The sequence below is a fragment of the Tenrec ecaudatus genome, chromosome 1, assembly GCF_050624435.1.
Source record: "Tenrec ecaudatus isolate mTenEca1 chromosome 1, mTenEca1.hap1, whole genome shotgun sequence".
Classification (NCBI taxonomy): Eukaryota; Metazoa; Chordata; class Mammalia; order Afrosoricida; family Tenrecidae; genus Tenrec; species Tenrec ecaudatus.
Window position 1 is genome coordinate 189,575,431 of NC_134530.1, and position 27,751 is coordinate 189,603,181.

The 27,751-nt window shown below is 41.5% G+C and overlaps 1 protein-coding gene and 1 pseudogene across 1 annotated transcript in view; one reads left to right on the top strand and one right to left on the bottom strand.

Moving 5' to 3' along the window:
- PAPPA2 (pappalysin 2) overlaps positions 1 to 27,751 on the top strand; it is a 359,519-nt gene that overhangs the window by 72,708 nt on the left and 259,060 nt on the right. The window lies entirely within an intron of this gene.
- LOC142429419 (cysteine-rich PDZ-binding protein pseudogene) overlaps positions 22,223 to 27,751 on the bottom strand; it is a 42,721-nt pseudogene continuing 37,192 nt past the window's right edge.

The following is a 27,751-nucleotide window of genomic DNA, read 5'->3' on the forward strand; positions in this document are numbered from 1 at the left end:
TTTCTAGCCTTTGATCTCAGACCGCTGGGACTTCAGCAGGCCTGAGCAGCAGCGTGACGCAAGTACTCACATGGCATCCATGGGGGAGGGTAGAGAAGGGCTGGCTCTCTCTGCCTCAGAGGGATATTGTAAAATTCCAATGAGGCAATTTATTAAAAGGGACACAAACCCATGCTCAGGTGAATCAAAACAAGCTCACTGCCATTAAGTCAATTCTGTCCCATAGTGACCCTATAGGACAGCATAGAACTGCCCCTATGGATTTGGAAGACGAATTCTTTACGGGAGTAGACTAATTTCCAGAGGAATGACTTTCCTGGTACCCGCCCTGCCACCAGGGTCCTGTAGGGAAGCCGTCCCTGGGGTGGCCTGTGTCACGTTGTTATCGTGCAAGAGATGGAAGAAGAGAGCTGTAAAGAAGGAAGAGTCGGGAGTGAACAGCTAAGCAAAAGGCCGGCAGTTCAAACCCACACACCGCTCTGCAGGAGGACACTTTAAGTAGGATCATAAAGGAATGAAATTGATGGCAGCGAGTTCTGGGTTTTCTAAGGTTTATGGAGGAACCCCGGTGGTGGTGCTGAGGGCTGCCAACCACAAAGTCAGAAGTTCAAAACCACCAGCCTCTCCGTGAGAGAAAAGTGAGGCTTTCTACTAAAAGGGTTACAGTTTCAGAAACCCACAGGAGCAGCTCGGCCCCAGGATTGTTAGGAATCAGAAGCCACTTGCTGGCAGCGAGTTTGGTTGGTTTGTTAGTTTTAAGACTTAAGGAGCCCTGGTAGAGTTGTGGGTTAGACATTGGACGGCTAACAGCAGATCTCGGGGTTCAAATCCCCCAGCAGCTCCCTAGGAGAAAGATAAGGCTGTCTGTTCCCATAAGGATGCACAGTCTCACCTCCCACTGGGGGTGCGAATTAACTCATTGGCCTGGGTGTTTTTGTCTAAGATTTATTCTAATTCCTGGCTTAGTTTTATTTTCTTATATATTTGGATTTTATTTCTAAGATTAGAGAAATGTTTATATATTTACATCCATAGTTCTAATTTAAGGGACTCCAGAAGAAATGTTTATTTAGACGCTTAGTCATATCACAAAAACCTACTGTGGGTTGGATCTAAAGTGACATTTAGAGTCCATATAACAGTTTTTAAAAAACTCATAGATAAGAAAACTAAAAGACAAAAAATGTGTATAGAGGACAGATAGGGGAAGATTAAATCAGTGATTGGGACAGTAGGCAGTTAGACCCCAGCTATTTCCATGAACTTCTCCGAATGAGAGGAGAAAGGCAGTGGACGTTCCATGGCTCACTCTGTTTTTACGATGAAAACAAGGCAGCCGCTCCAGAGAAGAGTTGGCATATGCGAACACACAAACCAACATTTCTCCCAGGAACACACATACAGGTAGTCTAAATGATCAACCATTCTCAACAACTCGAATACAAAAACCTAATATACGCTTAAAGAATCGGTCTTTTGTCTGTTCCTAATTGAATGTAAAAGATCACTTAATGATAACCATACATCCCTTTACAGGGGGAAGAGCAACAGAAAACCTGGGGGAAGGGAGACAGTGGTTGGTGAGAGAGATGAAAACAATAGCAATGTGCAATCTATCAGGCGGTTATGAGGGCGGGGGAGAGGAGGAGGGAAGAGCTGATACCAAGGGCTCAATAGAAAGTAAATGTCTAGAAAAGAATGAGGGCAACATATGTACAAACATGCCTGATTCCATGGATGTATGGACTGTGCGAAGAGTTGTAAGAGTCCCCAAAACAATGATTTTTAAAAAATCACTTAATGTTCTCAATTTACACCTTTAAAGCATAATTGGAATAATTTTGTCCTGGAGAAGTTTTAAAGAGTAGTAATCAGTATAATCAACACCGTAGCCCTTCTGTGGAGGTAGGAAAGAACAGATTCAGAACCAGGTGATGGGAACTACTAGGAAATGACAAAAGGGTGCACCTTCCTCTGGCACTGGAGGGAAGGAGGGGACGATGGGGGCAGATGTATGGGTGGTTGGTATGAGGAGCGGCATTTGCAAAAGGTTTTGCCTGTTAGTCTCACTCTTGGTAAAGAAGGAGATAATTGTTTTTTCAGAGGGTAAGGATGACTGGCCAACTGTGGCCTTGAGGAAGGTGGAGCTCATTCAGAATAGCTTCTTCCCAGGGAGTATTCATGTGCTGAAAGAAGAAGCTTCTTTGACAAATTTCATCTCTTTTCCCAAGCCAAAACTGTCTAGTTGATTTTGACTCATAACGACTCTTCGTAAGTCTTTCCGGGAGCAGACAGTCTCATCTTTCTCCAGAGGTACAGCCAGTGGGTTTGAATACCATACCTTGTGGTTAGCAGCCCAATACTTACCTAATACCACTGAAAGACATTTTGAAAAACAGATGCTTCAAAACTAAGGAGATGCAACCAAGAGGCAGCCTGGAAGACACAGTGAGCATTCTTCAATTCACAGTCAGAGGATGGCATCGCTGGATCTTGGAGGTGGCCTGTTTCAGCACCTTTACTGTATAGATGGGGAGGCTTGTCACTGAGTTAGTTGATTGATTAAATAACCCAAGGAGAGGCCATCTGCCACCTGTTTGTTTTTCTACTGCACCTAACTATCCAAGCTTCTAGACAGGAGGCAGACAACACTGTGTCTAAATCTCTGCCCAGATTCCTTCGTTTACCTCCAGGCTCTAGTTTATTCCAATGCCTCAAAACTACCTTTTGAACCTCAGAAAGAGACATTTGAAATTACCGATTTCACAGTAGACTCTCTTTGCCTGTGTGTTTGTAAACTTATCTGGTTTGCTAGCTTCACATAATATAGTCCTTAACAGATTCGAGGAGACTAGAGTAGAAGAAAAATAAGAAAGGATGATCAAAAGAAGATGGGAAGGAAAACTTGGAATGACAATAAAGCCCAGGGCCCAGCAGCAAGGGTAATGTGACTCCCAGGAAACTAGAAAGGGAGGACCCTGTGGTGTCCACAGTTGGCCCCCTCGAAGGCTGCTGGCTTGGTGACCAAGCAGCATCTCTCTTTGCAGCTGGCATGGAGCGCAGCAAGTCCCAATTTAAAAAGAACACAGAGCCTTGTTCCCATGCTTCACTGCAATTGCCACAGAGGAGAGATTGAGAAATAGGGAACAATCCCAACGATGAGTGGACTGAGAAAACCCTACCCTGCAACCGGGGCAGGCAGCATTTGTCTGCTTGGAAAACTGAGTAGCCCTCCTCAGTTATTGTTAACCTTCACTGGGAGTTGGACAAGAGAGAGGGAAAGGATGGAGGGTGCAGAGAAAGAGGGGGATGAGAGAAGGAAGAAAAACTGGAATAGAGGACACTATTTTCTTTTCAATTATGGACTTGTTTGTCAACTTACCATGCTTTTTTAAGAGTAAAATGGAAATCGGATAAGCTCATCCATTGCCACCTGGAGGCTTCACCTAAGCCCATTCCCTAGAGGAAAGAAGGCTCCTTTAATTGGTCATGTACTGAACGACAGCAGGATCTGGTGTTCAGTGGGTCTCGCCTACAGTCTTTTGAGTGGCCTCAGGTACTACATACAGAAACTTGAATGGTTAGCTAGAAACTAAATAAATGAATTCTTTGAAATCCTGTTTAGTTCTGAATCTCCTTCCTGACAAGGCTCATTCAAGGACCTCTCTATCTACTCCCTCTCCCAGTGGTCAAGTCAACTCAGATTCATGGCCATCCCATGTGTGTCAAAGAAGGGTTTTCAAGGACTGATTTCTGCGGGGAGCAGAGTGCCAGGCCTTTCCTTGCTGTTAGGTGCGGTCGAGTCCCTTCTTCCCCACAGTGACTCTTTGAACAATAGAGAAAAACACTGCCCTGTGCTTTCAGGTAATCTACAAAGAGTAGAAATCAGGGTATTCTCTTGGGTTCTACATGATACTCAGGATTATTGGGTCAAATCAAGTGTATTATCTTAAGCCAGGGGACAGTGGCTTTTTCCTACAGAAAGCAGATAGTAAGTCGTTCCAGCTCTCAGGACACAGACTCTGTCCCTCACTGTCTTTACAGTGCTAATGCAGCCACAGAACATAGTCAATTGATGGGTGTGGCTCTATTTCTACAAAACTGTATTTCCAAACCTGTAGGCTATGGTTTGCCCAAACCAAACTCACTGCGATCGAGTTACTTCTGACTCACAGCCACTCTGCAGAAGAGGATAGAACTGGCCCCATGGCTCTCCAAGCCCGTAACTCCTTGTGGAAGTCGAAATCCGGACCCAGCGGTTTCAAACTGCTCATCTTGCGGTAGAGCACACAATCCACCACTTCCTTACACGTACCCGCTCACATACAGTGAAACCTGTGCAAGCCGGGACCTGCTCAAAGTGGGGCCTGTCGGAGAAGAACACTTCTAGTAGTTTCCACTCATAGAGAAGGATAGATTAAAAGGTGGTGAAACTGCTTCGGGCCAAAGGCAGAACATTTGCAAGACCTGGGCGAACACGCCAGTCGTGTCAAGTTCCAGCTCTCACAGATTTCACCGGACTGGTGAAGAACCAATCACCCACAAACAAGTAGCCTAAAATAATAAATAAATCCTTACTACTGCACAGTTTCTCAGAGTCGGGAATTCTGGAACTGCTTAGCCGGGGAGTTCTGAGTCAAGTCTCTCAGGACACTGTCATCCAGGTGCCAGTCGGGATCTAGCCGCCTGACTGGGTCCAGAGTATCTACTTCTAAGTTCATACATATGCAGTTGGCAGGAAACATCCGGGTCTCATCATGTGATCCTTTCTTAAACCTGCTTAGTACATGACTTCCCTCAGAGCGTGTGCACTAGAGCAAACCGGAGGGAAGCTGCAGTCTGTGCATAGCCTAATTTCTTCAGAGATATCCCATTGCTTAGACTGTGTTCTACTGAGTAGAAGTGAGTGGCCACTAAGCCCCTGCTGGAGGAGAGAAGATAGTACCAGAGTATGGACTCCAGGAGGCGGGGTTCCCTTAAGACCAGAACTGAGGATGGCTACTATACGCCATCGTAAAACAACTAACCTTTGGCCATCACGTTATTTCTGAACAGATTGCTGCATGCAGCGTCCTTGGCCGTGATCTTTGCAAAAGCACACCACCAGCCCTTTCTTGCACAGAACAAGCGGCTGGCTTTGTACCGGCAACCTTTAGATTAGTTGGAGTGTAAACCAATGCACTACCCAGGGGCCTTACTCCACCCGAATGGCCCTCATGGGGCACATTTTAGAGCAGCATGACTCCCAAGTGAAATGGCCCAAGTGTTATACAAATGTAATGGAATCAGTCACCTAGAGACCTCAAGAAATGACGCTTGTTGCAAGGCTGTTTCTGACACTACAAATGCCAGGGGGGTTCCAGAGATCTTTTGCATGCATAATGATTATATCTTTCCTAATTTGCACACTACTCCCGGATGCGATCAAACGTGGCCAATACATTGTGGTAAGGTGCCGTAAAGTTGATTCAGACTCAGGGTGACCCAACCCATGTGTGCTGAGCAGAACTGTCTCAGGGTTGCCAGGGACATGACCTTTCAGAAACAGATCACTTGGCCTGTGTTCTAAGGCACCTGAGGGTGGAGTGGAACTATCACACTCTGGGTGGTTTTCACCTAAGTAGATGGCTTTGCAACACATGCGCACGCACGCGCGCGCACACACGATGTGAAGCTGCTGCAGAGAGAGGGAGCATTCGCAGACACTTTGAGACAACATAGCTATTCCAGGACATGGCTATTTATCTACTGGAATATCTAACTGAGGAACAAGTCATTCAATGAGAGTCATTCCAAATAAGTATCAAAAGGATGCATATGTTCCTAGACGGCTTTTCCTCTTTTGGTAAAGATGTGGCTCTTGGGTATAGTCTTCCCGCATTAACTTTGGAGGTACCACGTGACTCTCTGAGATGGTCAGATTTCTTTATATTGTTCAAGTCAATGAGAAAATACTGAGACTCAGTGCATATTCTCTCAGCGAGATTGAGCACAAAGAGCAAAATAAATTCCAATTTGCATTTAAAACTCACATAGGTTGTCTGAAGGTAGTCATTACTCCATTTCCCCTTCCATGTTTTACTAATAAATCATATCGTTAAACCCTCGACACCAGAGGTACACTGTGCTGTCAGGGCAGAGAAGTCAGAGGAGAGGTGAATGATTCCACCAGGGGGAATTCAGAGAGAGGGTGTTGGGTTAGAAGCCAACCGAGTGGTTCCTAGGGAGAGAAGACAGCGGCCAACAGGAAAGCCCTAGCCAGAGGGAATTGCTGAAGGACCAGGGGAAGGCATTGCTAACATTTATACAGGAGAAAATGCTTCTTCATAAATATTTGAAGAACTCAGCTATCCTGCTGAGCTTTAGAACATCTGGTAAGTCATTGATCTAACATCTACTTGGAGTCTTCTGAGATGCCCTCAGAGTGTTTAGAAGCTTTTATTTTATTTTTTTAACCGGTTAGTATTCATTGTAATGGGAGATGACAAGCCTAACATCAGGAAAGATATAAGGAGCTCATGAAACACCCAGATGAGGTCTTGGGTGCAGTAGTGGAGGAGGGCCATACTCCCTGTGGGACAAAGCTACTGTCCTCATTACCATCACCTCTGGTGCACTGGCACCCCAGTCCAGTGTCTGGAATGATTGATACCCGGCTGAGCGTTGGTCCATACTTCTCAATCTGCGTTTCACCGTCATTTAACACAGCAGGTCTTATATTAAACAAGAACCTGAAAAATAAAAAGAGAAAAGAAGGGAATGGCAGTTATTTTTGATAAAGCCAATTTTGTGTAAGTAAAGATTATGATTCTATTTAAATCTGCAGAAAAGACCAATGGATGGCAGCTGTTTTGTCCCTGGTTCAGGAGACTCCCACGTGGCACCTGCTTTGTAGTGGGGAGTGGAGAAGGATCAATTGCTTGTCTGTTGTAGTAACTTCCCGTAGTAAATACAACACAAGCTCTTGCCAGGAAGCATAATTGCGCGCACGCTCTCTCTCTCTTTCCTTTAGAAATTGCAATTAAAACTTGCTTCCTGACCCTTTCGAGCAGTCTTGGGCCAGAGCTGTTATTCACATCTATGATCACTTGACAGCTCCTTCCTGGTTTGCTTATTGACCTATTCTATTTAAGTTAGAAATACCACCCCAAAGTTTTCTTTGGGCATCTGGAGGTGCAGTGGAGGTGCAGTGGGTCTTGCTGGAAATGATTCACAGGGCTGTTAGTCCCAGCGCCCTGCCAGGGGTGGCTGTGCACAGAGTCGAGGATATATGATTAGTTACAGTACCTCGTCCCTCTGGAACACTGGGATGATTTTAACATCCCTTTACACCGCCCGTTCCTGGGGGAAGAAGAGTGCACGCATTTCCTGTTGCGCTGCCATAAATGAGGACGATGACTATTAACTCTGATTCTGTGCCAGGGCTGAGGTAATTAGTTTACACGTACTGTATCACTTAAGTGCCATTTTTTGGAGACAGGTATCATCTTCATTTGATAAATGAAAAATCCTGAATCTCTCAGCTTTGCTTTGTACGAATCTAGCTTCAAGGATGTCATTTCTCACTGATGTTGACTTGATGCTGACTTATAAAACCCGGTCGAAGGGAGGAGAACTGCTGTGTGGATCTTTGTGGAAGCAGTCTGGCTCTTGCTTATCTCACGGAGCAGCTGATGGGTGCAAGCTTTTGGTTAAAAGCGGAGAACTTAACCTCTACAACACCCTTTGGTTAAAAGGGGAGTACTTAACCTCTGCAACACCTAAGCTCCTGGAGGACATGATAGGTACCCGATAAGTCATGTTTACTAAATCTATGGAAACTGTGATCTAAAGGAATCAAAAGGTGATCTCTAAATGTTTCATGCCCCCCAGAATGAGCACCAAAGACCAAGGAGTGTTCCTAAACCCCAGACAAAACTCACTGCTATCAAATCCATTCTGAGCCACTGTGACCCTATAGGACAGATGGGAACTGCGTCAGTGGGCTTCCTGAGATTGTAAATTTCCACAGCAGTCGAAAACTTCCTCTTCTCCTGCAGAATGGCTGATGGTTGTGAACTGCTGATCTGTAACCCACTACACCACCAGGGCTCCCAGGACTGCCCACAGAGGCTATTTATTTAACCATCTTTGCTTATGTTGTATATCAATGCATCTTGAAGTAAGAACTACTACTAACAAGCTCGATGACAAAGATGTAGGAAGACTGCAGAGCCCCTTCTGAGGTCAAGATGTTGACATTTAGCACAGGTGAAGTACAGTGAGTTGATGAAACATGACAGTGGGTTCGCTTCAATGAAATGGGACTTCCAAAAAGCCCTGACTTTCAACTGCTCCGGGTATGCCCCTTTAATTGTGAGAGAAGTACAATAGGTAAAAATCCAAAACAAACACAAAAACAGAGGGGATGGTTATTCACCAAATGGATTGCTTAAAATACGTTTTCTTCATTATTATCAGCCACTCTCTGTTGGGCTCCACAAGTTTTGCTTCCCTCTCTCTGGCTTAACAATTTCTCCTTCTCGTTCTGTTCTGAACAGAGTCTTCTTGGCTGGCAGAGTCTGTGAGCCTGTAATTCAGAGAGGTGAACAGGTCCGTGTGTCTCTGATGATTCACTATTGGCCATGTGCATCACTGGGCAGTCAAGAGGCTCTGGCAGCCAGAGGGCCCTTGAAATGAATAGTGTAAACTCCAGCAGTGCCAGGAAGAGTGAGAGCCAACATTCACTATGGTTGGGCCAAAAAAACAGCCAGTCCTCATTTCACCTGGGACTGTCCTGTTGAAGACCTCCCTCTCTGAATAACTAGTTTTCCTACCGGGTAAATGACTGAGTGCAGTCCTGATGCCCAGGGATGTGGAATCGAGCGTGTGGTGCTCTGCAGAAAGTTCCCAAAGTGTTGGGTTTCTTTGTGCCCCATTTGTTGAAATACTTTCATTGGCATATAAGATACAGATTGCTCAATTTAATCAATATATTAAAAAGAGTTGTGTAATCATCACCAAAATTTCAGAACAATTTCTTCTCATATTCATTGCCTCTCCATTTCCCCCCACCCTCCCCTGCCATGACTATGCAGTTATTAATCCAGTTACTAACTCTATAGATTTACTGATCCTGGATTTCACATATAGAAAATCATAGAAAGCACAAACAGGAAGGGGGAAAAAAAGACCCAACAAAGTGGCAAAACAAAACAGAGAAAAACAGAAAGCAGTAAAAACTGAAACAACTTTAAAATGGGTCAAAAGGAAGATCAAATGATGTTCTCTGTCTAGTAGTAAGGCTATTATGTCTCTCCATTTTGGTCAGATGGGATTTATTGGAGGCTTAATCAATATGGGTACTCTGCAAATGGATTTGGGCCTTCCACTGTCACCCATAGCCCTCTGTGAACCAAGTGTTCAGAATTTAAGTTCTGACATTGCTCCCTCCTTTGATCTGAATCATATTATTTACAATCCTTGGATCACACAGGCTGGGTGCTTCTCCAATGTGGGCTTAGTTAATGCCTCACTGAGATGGCTGCTTGTCTTAAGACAAGTGTTTAAGATTCCAGACACTCTTCTTTCTGCTAGCTGGGCACCATCTAGTGTATTTGTCACACTTTGCTATAACATCTATCTCTTCTTGAGGATGATTACTGAGGACGGCCGTATCATCAGAACTAATTGTCCTTAGATTTGACCTAGAATTAAGTGCAATCCCCAAACCCATTCATATGTCTCTGGTTCACTTTAGAGACATCATTATCACGTAATGATGGAGAATATTATAACTCATCCCCATGGACATACGATAATTCCATGGAGAATGTCCTTAGTTTAGTATAGAATTTGAAATGCTATTGAGAAAAGAAAATTTTAGGCTGCCTTTTCCGACTACAATGCATGAAAGCATGACTTGTAAAGATTAAACACTTAAGTGACTGTACACTAGTTACACCAATAATAGAGTTAATGATAGGCCAAAACTTTTGATAACACTCACTGACAGAGGCAGAACCGTGCCTCCAATAATACAAGTCAGAAAGCAAGGAGAGCATTAAAATATAAGATAATCTAGGTCACCATTCAATGGACACACTGAAAGTCAGAGATCTGAACCAAAGTCTAACAACAAGCAACCCATTCCATAACCTTGGGAAAGCAGTTGTAGGCTGATTCTCACAGGAGGACATTTCAGTCCTAAGTCCATTGAAGTATATCAATCCCTTAAATCCGTTACAGGTGAGTATGTGGTAAAACCCGAGTCACTTAGTAGGGTTTCCACATTGATTATTTCTTGTGTGGCCTATGAAGGATACACAGTCTAAAGTCTCCCTCTCTTGAGAAGCAGACACCTGAGACGAGGTCTCCTTCATCAAAGTGCTTTTTAAGATGTGCATATATGTCAAGGAGTCCAGGAGGAAAAGGAATATTTAGAAACTGATTGTGGTAGCAGTTGTACAATTCTGCTTGATGTGATTGAACTATCAAATGATATGATATATGCATTAACTCCCAATTAATAATAATTTTAAAAATATACATGGTTTATAGATCCTAGGAAGGCCCTCTATCTCTTTGTTTGGGAAACTGGATTAGAAGATTACCTGGATTGGATTACTGGTTTAGAAAATGACGTGAAAGCAGATGTCTGCCTTCTTTTCGGTGTTTATCCTTGTAGTCGTGGATTTATGCAACATTTGTCCTTTTGTGATTGACTAGCCTCACTTAGCATAATGGTTTCCAGGTCCATTCATGTCATGAGGCGTTTCGTGGTTCTGTAGCTGTTTTTCAGGGATACGGAGTGTTCCATGTGAGAATGTACCATAGTTTTTTTAATCTGTTCTTCTGCTGGTGGGCATAACGGCTCTTCCCAGCTTCTTCCTATTGGTAACTGTGCTGCAACGAACGTTGGAGAGTGTGTTAGTTTGGGTTGACTAGCGAAACAACTTCATAGACACTCATATGTGTATAAGAATTATTGAGAAAACATCCCAGCCAAGTCCAGATCAAGTCTGATATTAGCCCTTATGTCCAGTACCAATCTATAAATTACTCATCAGACTCACAAAACACATGCAATGAAGCCAAATGCAGGAAGATCAAAGGCCAGTGGGTGGAAAGTCTTGTGGATCCAGTGGGTGGAAAGTCTTGTGGCATTGTAAGCATCTCAGTGCCGGCTTGGGTCTCCACGTGGCTCCTCCAGTTCCAGGGCGCTAGCATAGATCCATGTGTCATGTCATCAGAAATATGAAGCAGAAAGTGTGTATCTGCCCTCCAGTGAGCTATTTATTGCCTTTGTGTCTCCAAATGAGGTTATCAAGCTGCGACCTGTTTGACAGGCTAGACTCCCCCCCCTTTGCAAGTTGACAAGAGATTATGTGACTACCACAGAGAACATACATCTGGTCATACTCTGTTTCTTACTTCTTTGGGGGTATGTACTCAGCAAAGGCATTGCTGGGTTGTATGGGATTTCTATTCTCAATTGATTTAGGTAGCACTACATTGTTTTCCACAATGATTGCACCTATTTACAAGCACACCCAAAGTATATGAGTTTCAATCTTTCTGCATCCTCTTCATTTGTTATTCTCTGTTGTTTTTAATTGGGCTACCGTTGTGGATGTAAGGTGATATCTCATCACTGTTTTGATTTGCATTTCCCAAGTTACTAATAATGTGAGCATTTCCTTATGTGCCTAGCTATTTTGAGTATTATACCGTGTGGATTGTCTGTTCATGTCCTTGGTCCATCTTTGAATTGGATTATTAAGATTTTTTTCTTATTGAGGTTTCACAGAGTTCTATAGATTTCAACGATTAGTACCTTGTCCAGTGTGTCATTGCAAAAGATTTTTTTCTCCCCAATCTGTTAGCTTTCACTTTACTTCTTTGGTGTACTTTTTTGATGTGCATAAGTGTCTTGTTTTTTCATAAGTCCTGGTAATCTATTTTGTCTTCCACTGTGTAAGTTATAATTATTATATTCGCTATTCTATATGTGCAAGTTTTCTCACTGGTTATCCTTAAAGCTTTGCACTTTCATTTAGATCTCTGATTTATCTTGAGTTTATTTTTGTGCATGGGACAAGGTATGGATCTTGTCTCATTCTTCTTCATATGGAAATCCAATCTTGCCAGCACAACTTGTTGAAGAGTGTATCCTGTTCCCCTTTAATATATTTCGGTCCTTTCCCAAGAAACCAGTTGCCTGTAAGGGGTGATTTTATTTCTGGGTCTTCTCTCCTGTGCCATCGGCCCATGTTCCTATTATTGCAGCAGTCCCAGGCTGATTGGACCACTGTGGTGTGTAGTAGGTGCTAAAGTCAGATAGTGCAAGGCCTCCTATTTCATGGTTCTTTTTGAGGAGTTATTTGCTTATCCTGGGCCTCTTCCCTCTCCCTATGAAGTCGATAATTCGTTTTTCCATTTCTTTAAAGAACGAAGTTGAGATCTGGGTGAGAATTGTGTTGTTTTTCTAGGTTGCTTTAGACAGTATTGACATTTTCACAATAAGGTTTCCTGTTCATGAGCATAATGTATTCTTCATTTGTGTAGGTCTCTTTTGGTTTCTTGTAATAATGTTCTTTGTGCAGATTTTAGTTTCTTGGGTTATGTCTATTTCTAAGTATTTCATATTTTGTGTGGTTTATTGTAAGAAATATTGTTTTCCTTGGGGTCTCTATTGGAGGTCTCTTTACTGGTATGTAGGAATCTAATTGATTTCTGCTTGTTAATATTCTATTCTGTTATGTTACCAAATTCCTCAGGTTTCCGACAGTCTCGTTGTGGAGTCCTTTTTAAAAAAAAAAATTTTATTAGGGACTCATACAACTCTTATCACAATCCATACATATGCATACATCAATTATATAAAGCACATCTGTACATTCTTTGCCCTAATCATTTTCAAAACATTTGCTCTCCACTTAAGCCCTTGGCATCAGGTCTTCATTTTTCCCCTCTCTCCCCGCTCTCCCACTTCTTGAGCCCTTGATAATTCATAAATTATTATTTTGTCATATCTTGCCCTATCTGGCGTCTCCCTTCACCCCCTTTTCTGTTGTCCGTCCCCCAGGGAGGAGGTCACATGTAGATCCTTGTAATCGGTTCCCTCTTTCCAACCCACTCACCCTCTACCCTCCCAGTATCGCCCCTCACACCCTTGGTCCTGAAGGTATCATCCACCCTGGATTCCCTGTGCCTCCAGCTCCTATCTGCACCTCTGCTCTATCCAGGCTTGCAAGGTAGAATTCGGATCATGGTAGTGGGGGGTGGGGGGGTGGGGAGGAAGCATTTAGGAACTGAAGGAAAGCTGCATTCTTCATTGGTGGTAAGTTGCACCCTGACTGACTCATCTCCTCCTCTAAACCCCTCTGTGAGGGGATCTCCAGTGGCCTACAAATGGGCTTTGGGTCTTCACTCTGCCCTTCCCCCTTCATTCACTATGGTAAGACTTTTTTTTTTTTTTTGATGATGCCTTATACCTGATCCCTTCGACACAGGCTGGTGTGCTTCTTCCATGTGAGTTTTGTTGCTTCTGAGATAGGTGGCCGCTTGTTCACCTTCAAGCCTTTAAGACCCCAGACACTATCTCTTTTGATAGCCAGGCACCATCAGCTTTCTTTACCACATTTGCTTATGCACCCGTTTGTCCTCAGCGATCGTATCATGGAGGTGTGCACCCAATGATATGATTTTTTGCTATCAGACTGTAACATCTGCAAGTAGTGAGAGTTTCACTTTTCTTTGCCTGATCACACTCCCTTGATTTGTTTTTTGTTGTCCAGTGGCTCTGGGCAAGATTTCCAGCATGATGTTGATTAAGAGTGGTGATGGCAGCATCTTGCCTAGTTTTCATATTCAGGGGAAATGTTTTCAGTTGTTCCCCATTGAGTGTGATGCTGGCTGTTGGATTTTCCCTTCTATTATGTTGAGGAATTTCCCTTCTATTCCTATTCTATTTAGTGCTGTTATCAGAAATGGATGTTGGATACTGTATTATGCTTTTACTCCATAGATTGATATGATCATATCATTAACATTCTTTGTCTTGTTTATGTGGTGGGTTACATTTTTTTTTAAATGTTGAATCGTCCTTGAATCCTTGGTATGAAGCTCACTTGGTCATATTGAATACTTTTTTGATATGTTGTTGGATTCTATTGGCCAAAATTTATTGAGAATTTTTGCGTATATATTTCTGAGGGATATTGGTGTATAATTTTCTGTCTTTGTGGGATTTTTCCATGGCTTTGGCATCAGGATTATGTTTGCTTCATAGGGTCAATTTGGGAGTTATGGTTCACTTTCTGTATTATGGAATATTTGTGTAGAATTTATGACAGATTGTCACAAAATACTTGGTAGAACTCCTTTGTGAAACCATCTGGTCCTGCGTGTGTCTTATTTGGAAGTTTCTTTATAACCATCTCTCCTTCTTCTTTGTTAGAGGTATGTTGAGGTTTTTCGACATCCGTCTGCATTAATATGGGTAGACAGTGCATCTCTAGCTATTTGTATATTTCTTCTAGATCAGCAAGCTTGGATCGCTTGTGTTGTCACCTTTTTAACCCCCAATTCTAGATATTTGCATCTTGTCTTTCTTTTTCTTGGTTTGTCAGTAGTTTGTCAATTTTGCAAATATTCAGAGAGCAAACTTCTTATCCTGTTGATTTTTTCCCATTATTTTCTGTTTTCCACTTTATTCCTTTATTTGCTAATTGTTATTGTTTGTTTTCTCCTGTCTGGGAGGGTTTATGGTGTTGGCCTTATTTTAGTTACTGAAGATGTTGTGTTTGGTGTCTATTTTGGATTTCTCCTCTTTTTTATGTATGTGTTGGCTTCTGTAAATTGCCCTCTGATAGTTGCATTTGTCGGGTCCCAAAGGTTTAGGGATATTGTGTTATTGCTCTCATTTGTTTCAAGGAATTTCTTAATTTTGCTTATTTTCTCCTATTGCCCTGTTGTTTCATGTAGCATGTTGCTCACTCTCCATGTCATTGTCTTTATGTTCCTATTCTTTCTGCTTTTTAATTTCCAGTTTTATAGCATCGTTAGCTGTGAAAATGGATTGTTGGATCTCGATGCTTTTTAATTTGTTGCAGCTTGCTTTGTGGCCTAAAGTTAATTTATTCTAAAGTATGTATTGGGTGCACTGGAGAGAATGTGCTGCATTGTTGTTGGGATGGAGTTTTCTATGTATGTCTAGGAGGTCCAGCTGGTTGCCTGTGTGGTTTAACTCACCTGGTTCTTTACTAATCCTTCCCTCCACCCCCACCCCGCGGTGATCTCTTCCCTTAAGAGTGTCCATGTCTCCCACCATTATTTTCAAGCTGTTTATTTCTGTTTTCATTTCAGAGAATTTGACTGTTGTGTTTTGAAAGTCTCTCCTTGGGTGCATTTGTGTTTATTAAGGTTGTATGTTCTTGATGTATGACTTAATAAGTAGTCTCTATTCTAGTTTCTCATTATGTTATTTGCCTTGAAGTATATTTTATCAACAATTAGTATTGCCACTCTTGGCTTTTACATTGTTGCTATTGGCTTGATAGATTTTTCACCATTCTTGTAGGTAGCATAGAGAGAGATATTGTTTTCTATTAATCTGCTACTTTTTGTCTTTGATTGGTGTATTTAATCCATTGACATTCACTCTCATTATTGATATGTGCAAATTTCCTCTGGTCATTTTGCTGTGCTTGCATTTGTTTCCTTTTCCTCTCTCTCTTTTTTTTTTATGGAGTGATTTTATGGGTGCCTGTGATCTGCCTCTATTTCTGTATTGTTTTGAGTCTTGGTATCCTAGTGCTGTTGTTCGATGTGATGCTGTCAGGTTTGTGTGCTTTTGTTGCTCTCTCTCCACAGTGATTTGGTAAGATTTTTGGTAATGCTGGTCTTGTTCTTCCCAAGTTGTTTTCCCTTGCCTGGAAATACCTTTATTTCTCCATTGTACTTGATGGGTTACTTTGCTGGATATAAGGCTCTTTCCTGGCAGTTGTTTTCTTTCAGAATTTATATAAATCCCTCCTTGTCTTCTTGATGGCATAGTTTCTGTAGTGAAGCCCATGCTTCTTATCCTTAGCAGTTTTCCTGTGTACCTGATTGTTCTTTTTCCTCTAGGATTTTCCCCTTAGGAGTCTTTGTGTTTTCCATGAAACAAGAGAGCTTGACTTTGATATTAAGTGAAGTTTTCCTTCTGGGGTTTATCCTCTTTCGTGTTATCTTAGCTTCTTCAAAAGTTACTTCTCCTCCTTTGTGACGTGTGGAAATTTTATCTCCCCTGATTCCTTGTACTATTTCTCTGTAGATAGTTTTTTTCTAAATTGCAATTTTTTTTTAAGTCTAGGGAAGATGTGTCTGTAGATTTTTTATTTCTCACTCTGGATCCTAATGCAGTTTGTTTCTCTTGATCGTGGCCTTATAACCATCAGGCTTTCTTCAGATTCCTTCCCTCTTTTGGTTAATGTTCATCTCATCAGTTTTAGTTAGAGTGATTGTCTTCCAGCTTACTGACTCAGTTCTTCTTTTTTCCCATTCTGTTCCTCATATCTATTTCTATATTGCCCAATTCTGCTATCTCATTGTTTATCTTCTGGAATTCCTTTTGGTTTAAGAATTTTAGTTTTCCATCTTTTCCCCATTTCGCTCCCCCTGCCCCCTGTTGTTCTCATGGCTGTTCCCCACATTTCCTGAAGGGACCCAAATATCATTCTTCTGTCTCAAGACCTCTTTTTCAGAGCACTCCATTCGTTTTTGGTTGTTTTTCTTGATTGGATTTACTGTGGCTGACTGCTGATTCTTCAACATCATGATGCAGCCATTAGAAGCGTGTGAGTTCCTGGGTCATGTAAGACTGGTTGACTCTGTGCAATGGTGTGAAAGAAGACTAATAGGACCTTGAAAACACAGGGCAGTGAAATGGAGAAAAGGGGACAGAGATGGGTAAGTGGGTAAAATGAAATAGAAGAAGAGAGAGAATAAAATTAAAACAATGGTAGTAGTAATAAGCAGCTATCTGGATAGACCAATAGATTTGTAAAAATAATGGGAAAATGTATTTTAAATGGGATAATCTGAATCGATAGGTATCATGGAAATATATTTAATCAGAGAAACGTAAGAGTAGAAAGATCTAATGGGTGGTGAAAGAGAAAAGTGTAACTCTCATAAAAGACCCAAAGAAAAGGATTTATGTATACATATGTTTATAAGAATATTATTAAAGATGAAGCGAGAAAGAGAGAGAATGGTGCAAGGAACAAAAAGAGAGAAGGAGAATACTCTGGAAAGAAAGAACATGGCACAAAGTAGCAAAAGGACAAAGGTGTGGCTGTGTGGAGGAGAGACAGAAGGGACATGACAGGTGTGGCTTGGGTGTGGGTGTTGGAGTTCTGTTGCAGTGTGATGTGGGTGAGTTTATAAGACACTCAAGGAAAAAAAAGAAAAGTCAAATGCCCTTTATGGGATGGATGTGTCCAAATCTTCAAGTCTGCTTGTTTCACAAGCCCCTGGGAGCTTGTTGTATCAAGAGAGGTGTTGCACTGGAAGAAGTGGGGGAGAACTAGAATAAAATAATAAGAGTATTACAAGAGTACAAAAACGGAAGTATTATAATGGTACCAAAGTACAAAAATGGAAATAAAAATGATATAAAAAATAAAACCACCTTATGGATGGGGATTTCTGCTTCTTCTGTATTGTTATTGTGTCTATATGTGTGCTGGGCAGGGAGGTGGGGGAGGAGCACATTGCTTCTGAGGGCACCAGAGAAGGAAGCAGAAAATGAAGAGGAAGAAACAAAATTAATGCAAACAGTGGAGCTTGGGTATGGGGAATGTCTGCACCACCCCGCCCATGTTGTCTGTTATCTAAGGAGGGCCCCCAGGCTGAGATTCGGCGGTGTCTTTCAGGGAAGGAGTGTGGCTCACAGAAGCAGCTTGTGCTGTTGGTCGATGGCAAAGGGGAATCTGTCAATTGGCGTTGCTGCTTTCCCACTTTAAGAAGTTTGGGCCTACTTAGATTTTGAGTTATTTTCTTGCTGCCAATAAGCACAGGCCATCCCTCCCATTGGACCTCTGTGAGAGTTGCCGAGGAGATCTTTCATGCCTGCTCTCTGGCTGCCATAGTCACAAGTTCAGCCTGTTTCCTTCAGTGTACATGCATTCACTAACAGTCTGCTGAGCATCTACTGTGTTTCCTCTTTTGCTTTGTGGCCAACATTAAGCCATTAAAGTCACTGTGCATATGTCCAGATCCTCTTCCACCTTCTCTCACCCACCCAAGACTATCCAGTCGATGATAGAAGTAGAACTTAGAGAGTCCAGGGTTTCTAGAAACTCATCCTTTAAAGTATGGAAGCGAGTCAATTCACAATAATCCTCAAATAACAGCATACACCATACATACATACATCATTCAGGCATTTGCTTCATCAATTTGTGATCAGAATATATGAAATGCTGTCAGATTGGGCACATTTTTGCCAGCATGCCATGTAACAGTCTTCTGTATTTGCCTCTCACCTGCCTTCGTCTCTGCTCTCACCATTCGCTGACTGCACAAAGCATCCCCTTGTTTTCCAGACACGGCGGGACTCTACTCATCTTTATGCCTTGAAAGAATCCATTCCCCTCTCCTGAAATATCACATCTATCAGCTGACAAACTTTTAATTGTGATTCAGATTAAATGTACCCTCCACTTCCAAATCCATCCCTATACTTTCATCTCTGCTTCTTTGCAGGCATCTCTATTGAAAAATTTATTACTTGATTTTATTATTGTTGTCATAACTTTAGGGGGTTTAGGAGTCTACTCACATGGATAATTCAGAAGAAAGGCATAGAAAAATAAGAATTCTGCAAGGCTAGGACTGGGTGATTTCATCAGATTGCAGGATAAATCCTTGTTAGGGCAGGCACGACTGGGCTCAATGGAAATAAATCAGTGTATTTCAGCAACAGGCAACCCAGCCAGGGGAGAATAGAAGGACACTGAGCCTTTTAAAGCTTTCCCTCCACAAAGTGGAGGTATCTTAGGTCCAGATACTGGGATAGCTCTCAAACTTAAGTAAAGCCACAGTAAGCAAGTGAAGAAGAAGCAGCATCTCAAGGCCAATGCTAGCAAGGGAAACTGGCCAGTGGACTGGATCAATATCACAGCCAGAAAAAGCTCTGCCCTCCTGGAGAGTGGACAGAAAGATCATTCCTGACTCCACTAAAGGGTGAGTCTTGAGGCTCCTGATAGAACTCCATCCTGTACTTAGAGTTGGCTTGAAAATTAGAGAGTGATTTAGCAGGAACAGAGCATCCAAACCTCCAGCTAGGAAGAATAAGGAAGATATACAGAGATTGTCGTGGTGGAGTATTGGGAAGATATTTTCCATTAGAAAAGCCCTGGTGAAATCACGCTTAAAGAAATTGGCTGTTAAGTGCTTGCGTTCAAACTGACCAGTTGCTTTCTGCTTCCATAAGCATTTGCAGTATGAGGAACACACTCTGGGTCTGTTCTTAGTCCTCCACAGTTTCTGTGAGTTGTGTTTGCTTTTCTTCTTCAACTCAACTCAATGACAATGGGTTTGGACTTGCATTGGTCCCCACTAGACAGTGCACTCTCTTCCAAAGTAGAATTCCGATCTTACTCATCTATGTTTGTCTCTCTTGCACCTAATACTGTGGCAGATATGTAACAGATTTTGTAGTATAAATTTGTTGAAGCGAGAAGTTAAAGAATTAATGAATATAGTGCCCTATGAAACATGCCTCTTTTTACACAAAACCTTTCAATTCATTAAGAATGCTAAGTCAATACATTATTAATAACCCATAATTGCTTTCATGAGCCTTTTTCTCATTTTCTCATCTCAGTGTTTATCCAACCTGAAAATTATAATAGATCGGATTCATTAAGTTTACAGTTACTGTGAATTATTTTTTTGTGTGAAAAATATCATATAGAGAAGAGTATAAACTACAGTTTAATCTTAAGTATAGTTTAAACAATAACTACAAAGTTATCAGCTATAACCTACATTGAGATATAGAGCCTCACGTTTGCCTTAGAAACGTCCTATATGTAACTTTCTTACTCCTCTCTTCCTCATAATTCTGATATTTGTGACGATTTCTTTATTTGATTTTATAGCTTTATTACCACAGTGCCTGCTTGTTTTGTACATATATGAATAGAATCTTTCTCACTGCCGTTATGTGTCATCTTGTGTCCTCCACGGAACAGCATCATTAGAAGATTATGCCAATCTAATTGAGATTTTCTTTTTAACATTTCTATTGCTAAGATAAATGGAGCATATATTTACCTTCTACATTTGGGGTGGAAATTTCTGAATGAGCTACCAAATATTCCTATGCCCATCTTTAAGAAAAGCCAAACTGCCCAAACAAACATCGAGGATGGTTGTTTACTTTCCCAAAGTATTTACCATATTCCTAACCAAACCCATTCCAGTCAGGTCAATTTCTACTCCTAGTGACCTATGCACCACAGAATGAAACATTGCCGGGCCCTGAGACACCCTCACAACTGTTCTCCTTGAGCCCATTGTTTCAGTACACAACCCATCTCAACAAGTCTTCTCTGTTTTCGTTGGCCCTCTACTTTACCCATTACTTCTCCAGGGACTTGTCTTTCTTGTCAATATGCCCAAAATACAAAGTTTCACCATCTTTGCTTCTAAGGAGCATTCTGATTGTATTTTCTCCAAGACAGATTTGTTTGTTCTTGTGATAGTCCATGGTACTTTCAATATTCATCATCAACATCATAATTCACATACACCAATTCTTCTCTGCTTCTCCTCACACATTGTCAATATTCACATGAAAATAAGGTGATTGGAAGTGCCATGGTTTGGGTGAGACACACCTTAGTCCTCAAAGTGACATCTTTGTTTTATAATACTGTACAGAGATCTTGTACTGCATTTTTGTCCAAAACCATGCATCGTTTCCTGAGCATTGATTGTGTGTTCAGTAGAATGAGATCTTTGAAAACTTCAGTTTTTATCCATTTATCATGTTGCCTAGAAATCCTGTAGAACTGAACGGAATTGCTCCATAAGGTTTCCGATGCTGTAAATCTGTGTGTAAGGCGACTGCCTCATTTTTCTCCCTTAGAGCAGCTGTGAATTCAAAATACTAAGCAGAACACTTAATGCCTTGTATCATTTACCATGGCAGCCATTTAAAATACGATCACGTAAAGAAATAATGTAAACATTTAGCACTCTGGAAATTACCTTCAATAAAAATTCAACCTGAACCAACACTATGTGAGGATTAAAAGTTGAGTGTATTTAAGAGACGGAAGAAAGGCGTGTGGAATGAACACAAGTTTGGGGAAGACACAGGTGGCCGCTTCACATTCAGATAGTTCAGGGTGAGGTGAAATCTCAGATCCCTTGGCCAAGACAGCCTTTTTTTTTTTTTTTTGACTCTAGAAGTATGTGCTTATATAGCTGGAAGATCACACTTGTTTTTTCTTTCTTTTGTGCATGTGGGGCTTCCTTTTGTTTTGTTTTTTATGGACTGACAACATTTTATTCTTAGGGCTTTCAGGACAGTTGACTTCATGATAATGGGTGTACACATGCGTTTCTGAAGTCTGGTTTATGACTTCAGGCATCCTCAATGTTCCTTGTTCTTATAACAAAGGGACTGGAAATCTCACATCAAGAACCACCACCACCCAAGTACACAAATCTAACTGGTTGTTGATTTGACCTCGAGCATTACAAATAAGCATTCAGCAACAGGGTTTTCAGACAATTAAAAACCCCAAGAAACTGCAGTAAGGGAACCAGACAACCAGCAAGGGAATAATAAGCAAGCAAAAATCAGTAGGAATTATAAGTCTAGATGCCAGGCCCAGAACAAAGCATCGATTATCTCCTATTCATTCTTCCAATACCTGCAAATGAAGTAGGGATGCCATGAAAACTGTGGGGTACTGCATACGGAACTGGGATTTTTCTTTTCTTTTCCCATTAAAGTAGCTACTTATTCTAGTTGGATAAAATGTTTGTTAAGAAAAACAACAATTTAAGGCAGAAAACTAATTACAGTTTTAGAGCAAAATAATGAATACCAATCAATTTCCCTCAAACTTAATTATTTTTCTGACAACAAGTTATTTTGCAACTTGTACATCTATGCCCTGCCTAACAATTCAAAGCAGAAAGTAAAATCATAAAAGAGGCCAGAAACTTCATTAAGCTAGACGGACATTTGCTTATAGTTTTTGGTACCCAAACCCCCCTCCCACCCACCCCCCGCCGCACAGAGGCCCCTTTTGTGGGCCCAGCCTTGGCAGTAGGAACAAGAACCTGGCTGGTGCACAGACTTTTGCAAATCCTGCAGGCGGAGAATTTATTCTTTCCATAGGGCTCAGCTCTTGCTTTTTCATAGTCAAAGCTTTATTTTCATTCAACTTTTCTCTGCCACTTCCGGTGGCGTTCCTTGCACCATCTTTCCATGTATCTGAAGTGACGACTCTACCAAGTTCTTTTCACACTTTTCGCATACCGTCCTCCAGAGCACGGCGGTTTCCTCAACAGAGGTAGCGGCAGCACCTCCAAAACAACAACCCCTGTTCCTGCCTTTTTGGGGAAGAGTGTAGACCTGTACATGCAAGGTTATACCAATGACGCCAAGAGAAAGATTTGCACTGTTTTCGGAGGGCTTCAGCTACTCTTTCCCAGGGATTCCTCAACTGACTTTAGTTTGGCAGACCGGATCTGGAACTAATGTCCATGTAAGCCTCCCTGGTTTGGCATCAAACCCCGAGTGGTATCCAAAGACAAGTTGTTTGGAAAATAATTAGCTGAATTAAGTCCAGCAATTACTTACCTGTGATTTGTTGCCAAAATGGTAATTGGAAGAATTCCACTGCTAGATGCTTATCTGAGAGGTAGAAAGAACAGCAGAGACCTCTAAGTCCCTGAAAACTAGGGGACTTCTGTGAACTGGCCAACAAAGAGCAGAGTCAGTGCGCTTCTCTTGGTTTCCAATCCCAAACCCTTTCCACTGTCTTCAGGTTTTCATCTAAGTTACTTGGTGTACATACATGAGTTGAAAATATATATATATTTTAAAGAATTTAGACATGGGTGTTTTCATTATGCTAGAATTGTATCTTTACACTGTAATTTGTCATTTCTCATGGAGAACCCTGGAGATAGTCTCTGAAGCTGGAACCTGTAATTTTAAAATGGAATCTGTCGTGGAATATTCTTGTTTTGATATAATAAGCTCAACAACTCAATATCACAGATTCAATGCTGATTCACTCTGACCATATAGGAGTATATAAAACAACAACAACAAAAAAACATTGTGAATCGGGTGAAGGATCACAGACCAGATCAGTTCTCCTTCTTCCTAAACATTCAGAAAGCCGTCCTCGAGTCAATGTTGCCCATCTGTTCTCAAATGGTTGATTATTCTAAGGTTTGCGCACCTCACGTTTGCTGTCATTCACTTTGTAGGTCTGGCTCTTGTTTGTCAGGACATTGAACCTGAGGGTGAGTTCATTGCCAGATGTCAATGGCAATGAAGGGCCACGGTCTCTGGAATTCAACTACTTTCCCCCAACTAGTAGGTCTGGTCTTTTCTCTGGTTTTAAATTTCATTCCACATTTTTTCCCTCCCATTTTCTCTTTGTCCTTATAATGTGATCCCTTTCAAATGAGTTGATAGGACTAGCCAGCATCCTTTAGTTATGGCACTTTTAGGGCTGTGGAGCCTGCTGCTTGTGTGGTCCATTAGTCCATTGGACTTCAAGTTTCAACTCTCTGTACTATTCTTTGCTCCAGAGAGAGACCAATGGTTGCACCTTAGATCACTGCTCATGTGCTTGAAGACCCCAGTAACTACTCACCAACGTAGGATATAGAACATTGTCTTTGTAGACTAGCTTATGTCAGTTGACCTTGCTGTCTCCTGAGACTGTAGTCCTGAGCCTCCAGAACCAGTGACTCATTCCCTTGAGGTATTTGGTCATATATAAGAACTTTTCATAACTGTCTCCTGTATATGCCATAGGATTAGTGCAAATTTGAGGCAAAGGAAGATCATTTGAGGCCCACTCATCCATTTACTCATGCAACAAATATTACTGAATAGTGGCCACCAGTCATTTCAGATTGTGAAGATATAGATAAGAAGTGCCAAAAATTTTTTTTCTTCGAAGCCTAAAAATAATTTGATTCATTTGTACTATGGTATTGACAAACAATATTGAAAGTAGCTTGGACTCCCAGAAACAGAAAAAAATATTTTTTTTTGGAAGAAGCACAACCAGGATACTCCTTTAGAAACAAAGATGGCAGGACTTCATCTCAATTCCTTTAGACACATTTTCCGGAAAGATCAGTCCCTGCAAAAGACATCCTGCTTGGTGAAGTAGAAAGTGAGTGAGAAGACCCTCCAAGCGATAGATTGACACACTGGGCTCAAAGACAATGACAGTTGTGGAGATAGCACAGGGTCAGGGAGTGTTTCATTCTATTGTGCATTGAGTCACTGTGAGTCAGGACCACATTGATGATGCCCAACAGGGAGGGAAGACTTGGTGCAGAGATACCTGAGAGAAAGCAAGAGTGGATGGACTCCATGGCGCACACTCACGGTTGGGTGCAGAACCTCTTCCTTTTGCGCACTTAATAGCAGGGGAGTCAGAGTGTAGGGAACTAGTGGGACAGACAGCTCAGACAGGATCATGGGAACTTGTCTGAATATTCCTCTCATTTCTCTTTCCTTTATGAAATAGTTATTAAGACAATCGTCTGGGGGGAAACGATTTGAAATAGTCATTGGGAAAGCAAGTCAATGAATAAATCAGGGGATTTAAATTGAGTCTAGACTAGAGATTAAAGGTCATGCATTTAAATTGAGTCTATGGTTATGTTATGCAAGAGAGCATGTGGAATGAGTTATTTATCTAAATTTGGGGCTTTGCTAGGGGAACACATTGTAAATAGAGGATGAAAATCCAAGGTAGCTGGAAAATGTGCAAGGGTGTGGTTGAGGTAGTTAGTTTAGTGTGGTAACCTGGCAGATAAACACATGTGGGGTTTATTGAAGGACCGAGGTATAGATGATGCCATGAGCCTCACCTTTCTAGTTCTCGAGTCTCTTGCTTTCTGATGGTCAGACCAGGGTGCAGTTGCCTTAGCCAGTTCCCTGTTTTAGCTGGCAAGGCTCACTTTCTGCAAGACATCTCTGAGGAGAAGCCACATCTACCTACCCTGATGCAGCCCTGGGTGCTGGAGCAGCTGTGTGGAGACCCCTGCTGGCGCTGAGATGCTTACACATTCACTGATTTGGCTTTCCTCCTGCAGTTGGCATCATTGCGTCTGTTTTGTGAGATGGAGGAGGATTTTGTGGATTGGTGTTGGACATAGGGTTAATGAGTTAATGTTGGACTTGTGGGCTTGGGCAGCACTGGATTGGGATGCTTTCTTGATGTGCACTTAACCTTTATATAAAACTCTCTCTTATACATGAGTTTCTGTGGATTTGTTTCTCTAAAATACCCATACTAACACAGTGGCCTAGTAATGAAACCCATGATATATGTGTTTTGGAAATCTTTGTCTTGTATTGATGGATTTCCAAAATTCTGAATGGTCTTAAGACAGGGGCATAGTAAGATTTACATTATATATGGATAAGTTTTAATTCATTAAGTCATTGTTAATCATTTATTTGCATTGCTGTGCTAGGTGTTATGTAGTGTACATGACAAAACATGCTATGATTTTTTTCAGCTCTTCATAATCCAATTGAAAAATAGGACATGATAAAAACATAATAAAACAAGGACAGAAAGCCTATGTATGTATATTCTAGAGCACCTTTAGTGCATTAGTATTAGATGTTTTCTATGAATTATTGTCCTCTCTTGAACACAACTTGATCTCTTGTGAATAAACCCAAGACAAGCTAAAATGGCTATCATGAGTTATTTAAGAAAAGATCATTTCTTATATTCCTTTTTATTTGGCTTAACCCCTAAAATCAAAGCTTCCTCTCGCTATTGAACAAGGGTTTACAGTCTCTTCTGTTTTTAAAGAAAGAAGGAGCCTTGGAGACAAAGTGGTAAAATGCTCAGCTTGATAACCTAAATGTTGGCAGGTTGAGACCATGTGGGTCTGCAGAGAAATGTACAACTTTGGAAACCTGGTGTGGCAGCTCTGTCCTTTCCTATGGGGTCACTGTGGGTTGGAATTGATTCAACACCAGTGGGTTTGGGCATTGGTATTGTTAAAGGACTTGCTTACGGAGAAATATTTTTCTTTCTGGTTTTGCTCTTCACAAGATGTATTGCAGTTGACAGGTCTTTTATGTTAAGAGCTGAATATGGAATCTGAGGCTGTAGTTACGATTTATGCTACTCATAACATTTAAAGCCTTCACCAGCCATGGAAAAGCAATCAAGAATTGATGTAAACAGAGCAGCCTGACCCCCATCTGTTGTGCTTTATAGTACTTTCCCAGAGAGAGACATTTACTCCCGTGACTCCCTCTGATGTTAGCAAGAGGCTATGCACAATGTCAGAGACAGCCCTTTTGAAGAGATGGGTATAGGTGTACATACAGGTGGTAAGGTTTTATAGTCTCCAGTAGTAACGTGGTCCACCAGAAGATGATTTCCATGAATAAACTTGGTAATGCCTGAAATCTCACTTAGAACATTATTTTCATGGCTTAGCTAAATAGGAATTTCCCCCTATTAAAGTGAAATGTAATCATATTAGTCACAATTTAATTATATATCCAAAGATTAAACAATGTGGTACCCAAGTGGGTGGTCATAGCAATGATATCAATGTGGGTGTATGTGTGTGAGGTCCTTGTAAGTCCAGATACACAGGTAGATATGTGGGCAGTTGGCACTAGACAGGTCTGCCAGTAAATATCAGAGTGTCAGATATCAAGCGGGGGGTTACAACTATAGGCCTTTTCGGTGTAAGATTTAGGTGGACTCATTGTGTGTGGCCTTAGGGCATTCAGCAGGTAATACAGAAAGTAACATAGAGATATAGATATGGAGATAAGCTCAATAATCAGAATTGGGACATGCACAGAGGCTAGTGAATGCATAAAGAAAGTTGTAATTCATCATTACTTATTTATTCTCAAATTAACAAATGTTTATTAAGTGTCTCAAGGAGTCCTCATGGCATAATGGGTTAAGCATAATGGGTTAAGCACTGCACTGCAAGGTCAGCACTTCTAATCCATTGGCGGCTCCTATCAGTTTGAATTCCTTCGATGGCAGTGGGCTTGGTATTGAGATTTTAGTAAGCATCTACTATTGGCCTAGATTTAGGCTAGCTTGGATTATGAAGACAGGTGTACTGATTATCATGTGATATTCTAGGTATAATGATAGTGTGCGTGTTGTGCTCTAGAAGGACTTGGATTTATTACCAAAATAGACATGGTAGAAGATGCGCTGGCTTTCTGGAAGATGTCATGTTATAGATTGAATTGTGTGTCTGTGCCACAACCACTAAAGATACATTGGAATCCTAAGTCCTGCTTTTGAAAATGTGACTCTGCTTAGAAGATCAACATGAGGTCACACTGGAGTGAGATGAGTCCTAATTTATATGGCGTTCTCCTTACAAAAGAGAAGCAAATACAGAGATGGAAAGATGAAGGAAGGTCACAATGTGATGCTGCAGCACTAAGTCATAGCCCTAAAGCTATATGAGAAGCAGAACACAGGTTTCCTTC